At 42.1% G+C, this 9,663-nt stretch overlaps 1 long non-coding RNA gene across 1 annotated transcript; it reads left to right on the top strand.

The window, feature by feature from the left end:
* The first annotated feature begins 1,702 nt into the window (after positions 1 to 1,702).
* Positions 1,703 to 7,046, top strand: LOC125944829 (uncharacterized). Its single transcript, XR_007466536.1, has 3 exons — positions 1,703 to 2,190; positions 3,013 to 3,116; positions 6,840 to 7,046. It is a non-coding gene; the product is annotated as an uncharacterized LOC125944829 (long non-coding RNA).
* Positions 7,047 to 9,663: the final 2,617 nt, after the last annotated feature.

Raw genomic sequence — 9,663 nt, 5'->3', positions numbered from 1 at the left:
CGTGGTAAACTATTGTATGCACAGTGACAAACAGGAGGCTGCCAACATCAATTGCGACGGTTTTGAAGGACGCACTCACCTTCAGCGAAGCAGGCGACAACTAGGACTACTACGAGAATTGGACCCTTGATCACTTCAGTTCAGAAAGATGTCAACCAATTGAACGGCCAGCGAGACTCGAGAGACCGGGACTCCGCCTGCTCTGTGAATTTTGCACAAGCCGTGAAACCCAAGGTTCCCAAGTAACACAGAACGTAGCGTAAACGTTGCCTGATTGTAACAAATGTCAGGCAACGTTAAACAGCCAACCTCAACGTTGAATGTACGTTGCCAGCTGTACGTTCAAGTGATGTCATAAATAAATGTCACAGCAACGTCCTGACACCCACGTTGTGTCAACGTTGCGTGTAAACATCAATTTAACGTGTAAATGGTATCAATGTAGCAACGTTACAAAACAGCACGTTCCCAGAACGTTGCCGGATGTCACCAATATTGACATTAATGTGATGCCAGGCTGCTGTAGCATTTCGCATGTATACGTTCATGGAACTATAAGATATTGTAATTTTCAACTGAACATTCATCTTTATCATACAGTGAGGTATGGAGATGTATAGTGGTTATGCAGTAATTAATATCTTCTAAGGAACACCATGTTAAATTATGTTTATTATGCTTCTCCACAGATAAGATCTGCTACAAATTATATCAAATGGCAGAAGCATTCACATGGAAAAAATGCTAATTGTTGCAACGGTTCACCTATAGTAGACAAAGTTACGCATAAAAGTATTCCCTTCTTCCACACCAAATGCACAAGACTTTGTGACTGCTTGCACGCCACATGCCCCTAAAAGTGGAAACATTAAGCAAGGGCCATCATGAATAGGCACAAGCCCCATGATACGAGCTGCATAAAAATGACGAACACATGCACACTGCACAGTGGATACACACAGATCATATCTACTTGTCCATATAAAAAACAGTGCATTTTTTTCAGTTCAAGTATAGTTTACATCATAGAAACGGCACTAGAGCAAAGGACTATAAGCCACCAATAGGGCTGCAAACACACCGTACACCAACGCACATTTGTTTCACACACCACACAGGACACATGCACGCAGCAGACATGTTTTTTTTTTTAGGAGGAATCTTCGCGAGCCGCACGATAAACACAGAAGGTACGGACGACAGGAGTAAAACCCGCGCACATTCAACACACCGACACGAAAGGAAATGCGGACGATACGGGTGTAACCTGCGCCACACGAGCTATCAACCCTCGTGGATTTGATCCTTTCCACTTGAAACAGTTACAACGCACACGAAAACATCGAACACTGCACATCTGTACCTCCGATATCGTGTCAACAATTCCTGAGGCAACAATTCATGTTCACGACATCAGAAAGTTATCTAAAACTAAGTGACGGCGTAGGAAAAGTAGGCAGCATCGCTAAACGTCATGGATTGGCTTCGAGACAGCTTCGAGACAGCCCAAACCGTTCAAATCAGGCCACAGCGACGGCTTGATAAGGATAATCGAAGCTGATCTCGAAGGCCATGCTTATGCTGGCTGCAAATGGCGGAAGCAATTCAAAGGTAAAATACGTTTTAGAATTTCTTTCTACGCCAAACTATAGTGTAAAATATAGATTGTTCTACAGTTATTTTGTCTCGCAACATCTATACGTAGTTGTGGGTAACCCGGCACAAAATTTTAGTATGCGAGTGTACTGGTTAATATTTTTGTCATCACAGAGGCCACAACATTCACACAAGTATGCAGGTGGCGCTATTGTTTTTCCTCCGTGTTCTGTGATGGCGGTCGTATGTGCGGGGTGCTACGAGCGTCGCGTTTGTTTGATCGTGTGTTTTTGTGTTTGCTGCTATGAAGTAGGTCGCAGTTAGCGTGCACAGAAGTGCCTGAAGATACCTTGTGTCACGCTGCAAACTCGCCGTATGCGTGGCGCGCCAGGCAAATGTGGCCCAACGATTTTATGCCGTGGAGTGCGGTCTCTTTGTTCTCGTTCTGGAAAGTTGGGTGGACGTCGCAAAGAATGTGTGTTAGCGCGCCTCAGCTCGTCCACTACGCAGCGGCATGTATGCGGGGAGTAACATCGTCGACGCAGCACCGGCAACTTGGAGAGTGCTTCGCGACCGCGTCGTACCATTCAAAAGGTAAGTAATCGTGCTGGCTAACTACGCGCGTGTTGTGTGAGCTTCTCGTGTGCATAGCGTGCGCGAGCGTATGAAATAGAAGTCCCGCGACAACAGTGATACCTGTGCTGATGCTTGCTGAACGCTGGTTGTCAGCGCTTAGTTACGCAAGTTTATTGCTTCGATGCGAAATTGAAAATCTTGATAACGTTTTCTTCCGATGAGAAATATAACGTTCGAAAATAATCGTGTTCATCATGTGCGTGCGGCGCGTGAGCTCCCGCTTTTCTCCTGAAGTTGCATAATGACTCATTTGCCTCTTTACCGATTCTTATAGCAATGACGTTTCCTTGCTTACATGGCAAGGAAACTTGTTTCATATCTACTTGTCCAATGCCATGTTTCCTTGCCTCAACGTTGTAAATAATATCTGCTTACGAAGTTTTCGGTTTACGGCAGCTTTAGAGAAAAAAAAATTTAAGCAATCACAGCTTGCTACTAGTCCAACTTACTTTTTAAGACAAGATGTTTTGACATACCTTATACGTAACTAAACATGACAGGGGAAAGTTACACTGAGTCATGAAAAAAAATGAATTGTTTTGTAAACAAACATTTCTTTGCTATGTGCTGCTGCGTGTCAATAATTTTACTGTGATCAAAGGGTCCCCATTATCAAGACATTCATCAGTGACTTCTACTTTTTGCTCTGTTGCCACCCTGCAATAATGCAAACATTGTTTTTGTGACTATATTTAGATGCTCCATGCATGTCCAGACAATTTGACAGCTTTATAAAGCTGTGTGCCACTGCTATAAGTTAACACAGAACTTATTTTATAGTGGCGAGGCTGTGACCCATAACAGTGCCTACATAACGGAGGAGCCACCAGACCCCTTGGCTATGCCTGCCGTAGTGCAACGTATAATCTGGATGGTCGGGTCAGGTATGTATGTAGTGTACGTGTTCCAAAAAGTAGCATCTTGGTATCATTTGTGGATAAGTTAATCGACATTAGTCAACACAGCTTACTAAATAGGCCAAATATTTATGCAACTTGCTGTTTATTTGTGTTCATAGCTGTTATGCACACCTTATTGTGTTCTATATAAAAGTAGACCTAACATGTCCTGATAAGTATTTTTTCTTGCATCAATCGCTTGGCTGCAAGTTACATTTTAATTTTGCTTAGTACACACTATTTATTACTTTTCATTTTGGTTTTCTTGTTTTGAAACTGTTTCCTATGCTGTAGGATTTTATTTCCGAATTTTTAGTGTTTACACTACACTCTTGTGCAGCTTCTGCGCATATAAGAATTCAAAGTGTAATGGGCCAGATATGTCATAGGTGTAAGCACACAGTGTGCTTACCATTGTTTAACATTCATATTCACGATTATTTCTGTCTTGTTTCAAGAATAACTGCCACTGGAAAATACACATTTGATGAGCTCAAACTTCTTGAAATGATACATTAAGGCCAGTATTCACTGTGCTGCAGTTACTACAGTTCTGAAGTGTTTTCTAGTAAGCCTGCTTTTTTCTCTCCCATTTTTTAATATTCTTGGCAAGCTATCCCCATTCATGCAAGTAGGCATTGAGGAGTTGCGAGTCTATGTCCAGTTACATTATTTTTCTCTTTTTTCAAGTCAATACAGCATAGAACACATAGCTAACTGGTAGGTAGTTCATTGTATTGATGCTCTATTATTAAAAAAGCACACTATTTCGCACATGTCTGCTTGCTCTTGCCATGTTTGCTGGTTATTGCAATGTTGCTCGTCAAATGAATTTGATTTCAACTACACCATACAGAACAGTCTTATTGGCTTTAGTGTAATTTTAATAGTGACAATCAACCAACAAGCCCTAATTCTACAGCTGTCAAGAAGTATTTCTAATACTTTGGGGTCCCTTTGCATATTTTCTGTTTCATCCTGTGTATTTGGTCAGCACAGTGTGCATTCGGTCTATTCATTCTGCTTGGCGCTGCTCAGGTCAGAATATGTTCAACCTGCAAGTCCAAATTATAATGATATGTGTACGACTTCATTTACTGGCTGGATGAATTGAAAAAGCATTATATCTGATTCTAAGAGTATTTTTGTCAAAAATACCAGTGTCTAGAATAAGCATCATATGCACTGCAACTCTTATAGTTTTAAGTTAGGTAGGCAAATATCTATAGGTATGTATACTTGTGCATATACTTTCTACATATTGGCTAGTGTTTTAGCTACACGAAACGGCCTATGTTGTCACTACTCTCAAGTCAAATTTATGGTTGATGCGCCACTTGTTTTTGTTGTGCACTTACACTTCTGTGGTGTCATAAGCACTGTAGATGCCTGACAGCTGAAGTATTGCAGCAGTAGACAGTTTTAGTTTAGCGTACGCTATGTCATTGCGTACGATATAAAATAGTGGGTCATCACTGCGCATGTGCAGAACGCTATCCGACCTCTAGCGTATGCATGCTATTTCTCAGATTTAGCATTACCGTCTGTGCGTGGTTTGCGTAGTTTACGTTAAACATGGCGGTGGTCCCCGCTGCCCACTTCGAATTGAATTTGGCGTGGCTTTTGCAGAATTCGCTTCGTTCGTAGAAAATGACTGTGTAAGCAACTTTCGCTTACCATCAGGCCGCTTTGACAACAGTGTAATATGGTTAACCTTGTGGAGTTTTCGAGATCGCTTCTCATTTCGAACGACACGAAGCCTAACGAGGGAAACTGACATATATCAGCGCCACCTGTCAGTGAAGTCGAGAGATAGGTGCGACGATGGCATATGGCCTCTGAGATCGGAAGATCTCGCAGGCCAACTAAAACTAATAAATGTGTGCTGTTTAGCGTACGCTGTACTATAGCGTATAGGCGTACGCTATTAGTTGCATATGCTATACTAAAACTGTCTAGTGTTGAAGCTAACTGGCACTTACTATTGCTACAGTATGCCAACAGATACCTATCACCGTATTTGTGCATTTTCTAAGAACCAGCCGTGTTTGCTAGGTGAAATTTGTAGTGTACGTATGAGTTTGCCGGTCAGTTCATGTAACTTTTCAGGATAGAATTTACATGGGGAGGAAAAGGGTACCATACAACATGACTGCTGCTAACTGACCATTTATTTTGATGGAAGGATTAAAAATAGCAACACTGGATGTGTGCTTATGTTGTGCACAATTTTGTTCAGAGGGAAGGCGTAAGTTGTAATATAAAGGCATAAAATCACAATAAATGATATTTGTGTAAAAAGGAAAGTAAATATGGGCGCAGACTAACTTCAATCACTTGTCATCTAGAAAGGACGCCTTTTATTTCATGAATTGATCATGGGGTCTGGCTCGCATGTCTTGTTTGTGTGGTATGCCTCACTGATCTCTCGTGTCAATTTTTCACCGTAGGTGAAAACAGATGATCTTAATTCAGCCTGAAGTCCTATCGCGACAATGCACGGCCAAACTGGATGAGCAAGCTGGTCTCTTGAGTGAAATATGGGAACTTATTTGGCACATTTAGTTACCGGCCAGTCTGCTCTGTGTACATTTGACCAGTTGTGAAAAAAATACAGTGAGCTGCCTCTCATACACACTAGACAAATTTGGTGGCATCTTTAACCAAGCAAACCTCCCTTGCCTGCTCGCCTTTCTGAATTCACTTGTGAACTGTCGTGCATATCCTGCCTACTTTATTTTTCGCTGGAAATGTGCGTGCATAGCAGTCCACATGAGAATTGAGGCTTGCTGAGGTAAAGATGCAACCCAATTTGTGTTGTGTTCGTCAGGGGTAGCATAGTCTGTTCCTTTGATCATGTATATATTCAGTCAAATGTACATGGGGCAGACTGGCTGGTGCCTCAACATGTGCCCAGGGAAGCACCATAATTCACTCAAGGGAGAAATATGTTCGTGCCACTTGCCAATGCACTTACACGACTGGTGCTGCGCGCCAAATTTCGATTGTTCCTCTATGGCAACCAATTGACCATCAAAATCAGTGACGAATACCACATTAAGGAAATGGGACATGTGTCAGTTGTAGAGATACAAGCTATACTTTGGCTACCACTAATTGCTGAGAGGGTGATTAGAGACAGTTACTAGGAGAGCTCTTCATCTGGTTGGCTGGCACAAACTGTACCGGTTTCTGCACTGCAAAAAGCTGAAAGACTCTACTTGGGCTCACTGAAACTGCTCTTTAAAATAAATTTGAAACAGGGTAAGCTATATAATTTTGTGTGCAGCCCCCACACTAATGCCACTGGACGTACCTGCCATTTCCGGTTACATTTATCGCACGGTTAGACATATTTCTTTTTGCTACCAGCACTTATTGACATAAAACCGATGGCCTATTGCACAAGCAATAAAAGCACATCAAAACGCTTGGAGTAATGCGAAATTTAGGTAGGTTCATGTAAACAAAGCAAATTACTTGCTTTAATAAGAAAGTTGTGCAGACTGGGTAGGAAGAGAAACCTCGAATGTGAAAGGAGCACGCTTCCCTTACGCCACGGCAGCTCTTTGGTTCTGGCTGACTTAAGGTGTGCCTAGTGCGTGTCACACTGTGCACGTCACATTGCAGCCATTTGGTTGACTAAAGGTGCTTTCACATTCCCACACGCAAGCTGTCTTAATGTGTCTCTGCCATCTTTTATTGCAGGTACACCTAGGAAATGTTGTATACATTGGCAACGATAACTGGGGCCTGTTCCAGTGCCATCGCCGGGATTCCCTGTTCTGCAAAGAACTGACATAACTGATGTGGGGAGCCCTGGCGCTCGGTGTAGGAGTATCACAGGGGCTCCTTGTCGATGCTTGAAGGACGGCAATGCTGTTGAGAAGCCGACATTGAGCCCCGATAAATTGGAAGCTGTGGGTACTAAGTATCATTCACATTTTTTCAAGTTTTTGTAATGTTTGTAACAATGCATGTATTGCACCGAAATGATTAACTTTTCAGATGCATTTGATGCATATCTTTCGAAATGTGGTACCCCTCAGGAGAAAAAAATCATCTTCTCATGCTTGGTTTTGGCCGAGCGGTTGAATCGAGTGACAAAGTTTTTCGCGTTTAGGTAGCCTAAGAAGAAACAAAAGCAGAATTAACAAACCAGCTTATTTGTGGCTACTCATGAGTTGCATTTCTTTGTTTAAAAGTGCCTGTGAAGTGGCGCTAACCTAGTTATCAGGTCCAGAATTTTCGATTAACACCGCTTCCAAAAGCTCGCATTCTAATTTGGTTTTTTCAAGGCCAGAACTTCCGTATTCGTCATCCGCGGATAGCAACGGCAACTTTTGCAGTGTAGAGCAATATTCAACCCTTCTCCCGATATGCAACACCTGTAGCGTAGTTGTAGCTGGTCGTTCAGGCACTGAATTGCTGTGCAGATGTAGGCAACAACACAAGAGTTAAGACGAGAGACATGCGGCAACTCTTTAACAAAAAGCTTTATTTTTGCTAGCCCATGTTTATAGCTGTCAGTCACTGCATTGCACATGCGCAATTCGCACCCTTAGGAAGAAAGTAAACTGTCTGACAAGTGTACAGAAGGTGTGCTGATACACACAGAGCCAAGTCGCGAAATCTTTTCAGCCTCAATTATTTACGTGTTAGTTGATCACCGCTTCTGCTGGAAACGGTACACTGAGCAAACGACGGTTCACAGTCACGCGAACTGCAATGACATTCAAGCCTACTGTCACGCACATTTTTCTTGACATTGTATGAGTGTTCTCTCAGCCGGTGATTGATGCAGTGTCCCATTTGACCTATATACTGTTTACCACAAGGGGGATACAATAAACCACATTGCTAACACAGGTGACAAACGGAATTTGGTGTTTTGTTGCATATGTGTGGCGTGCTGTGACATTGCCTTTGATTACACAACTTTAGAATGATATGCAATTTTCTTGATATTGTGAGAGCTTATGAATGTAGGGTATGACGGCCAGTTTTATGTCTGTCAGATGCAGTGACCACATGACCTCTACTCTGAAAAGCGCATGCACCGAGTGGTTGCCATGTGATCACTCCAGTATCTGACTGACTTAAAGTGGCTGTCATACCATACATTCATAAGCTGTCTCACAATATCGTGAAAACTGCAGATTGTTCCAAAGTTAAAGCTGTCTTCTTTGCACCTCAGAAGCTTATAAAGTTGTGTAATCAAAGGAAATGTTTCAGGGCAGCACACAAGTGTAACAAAAAGCACAAAAATCCGTTCGTCACCTATGTTAGCAACATGAATTACTGTACCCCTCTTTCTTGTGGTAAACAGTACATAGGCCAAACAGGACGCTGTATCAATGACCAGCTGAGAGAACACTCTATAATGTCAAGAAAAACGTTCATGACAGTTGGCTTGCATGTTGTTGCAGTTCATGTGCCAGTGAACCATTGTTTGCTCGGTGTACTGTTGTCAGCAGTAGCGGTGATCAACTAACACGTGAAATTATTGAAGCTGAAAAGATTGCGTGACTTGGCTCTATGTGTGTCAGCATCTGTACACTTATCAGACAGAGTTGACCTACCTAAGGGTGTGAATTGCGCGTGTGCAATGTGATGAGTGACGGCTATCAACATGGGTCGCTGAAAATAAAGCTTTTTGTTGGAAGTCAGCACACGTCTATTGTCTCGTCTTTTCTGTCGTCAATATCTGTGCTGCAATTCACCAATATGTAGTACCAACAAGTCAAATTTATCACTCACTCATTGGAACTTTCTTTCATCACGAATGAAATGTGGTTTTGGTACCGTGGTAGAGCATTCACATCATTTGTTAATTTTTGTTTTCTTCAAAGAGTGAACTGGATGTAAGAAGCAGCCGTGGCATTGCAAGGAAGCTTTATGTTAAAGGAATATATTAATACTAACGTCTTAACTGCTTAGCACAATAAAGGAAGTTGTGGGTATTGTTTATTGTGCTTTCCTTGCTCTTGTGTCCAAACTTATAGCTATAATGGTTAGGTTTACTGAAATTTGCTTTTTGATGTTTTGCATTATTCTCCTGTGTAAAGTCACTATTGTTGTTTCACAGTTATGCGAAGCTTAAGTTGTTTGTAAGCATTTTTATTGCCTGTTTTCACAGTAAACATGCTTACTTCAGTGTTTCAGATGGCACTTTATAGTTTGATGTAATTGATGTCTCTGCAGGTTACCGCATTATTGACTTGGAAACCAGTGAGGTCTGGATGCAAGTGAAGCTACCGAGGGAGGCATGTGTGCATCACTTGTGCTGCTGGCCATCCTCTGCAAAAGTGATGGCTGGCAGTCAGTGCTTGGATGACTTTCTGTTACTCTACGCCTTGGGCTGTGTTGACTACTTCACACTTGCTGCCATGTCTGCAAGCTTAGGCAAAAAGACCGGCTGGATGCTTGGCAGGAGATAGTATCCAACCGCAGTGTTACTGTGTTGTGTTTTACATTACAAAGTGATGGAGGACAGTATTTGTGCTGTTATTAAGAAGTATAATGTGTTCTT

Source organism: Dermacentor silvarum, chromosome 4 (assembly GCF_013339745.2).
Source record: "Dermacentor silvarum isolate Dsil-2018 chromosome 4, BIME_Dsil_1.4, whole genome shotgun sequence".
In the NCBI taxonomy this organism is placed as follows: Eukaryota; Metazoa; Arthropoda; class Arachnida; order Ixodida; family Ixodidae; genus Dermacentor; species Dermacentor silvarum.
The sequence above is the reverse complement of the archived record's forward strand: the minus strand, read 5'-3'. Positions and strand labels throughout refer to the sequence as shown.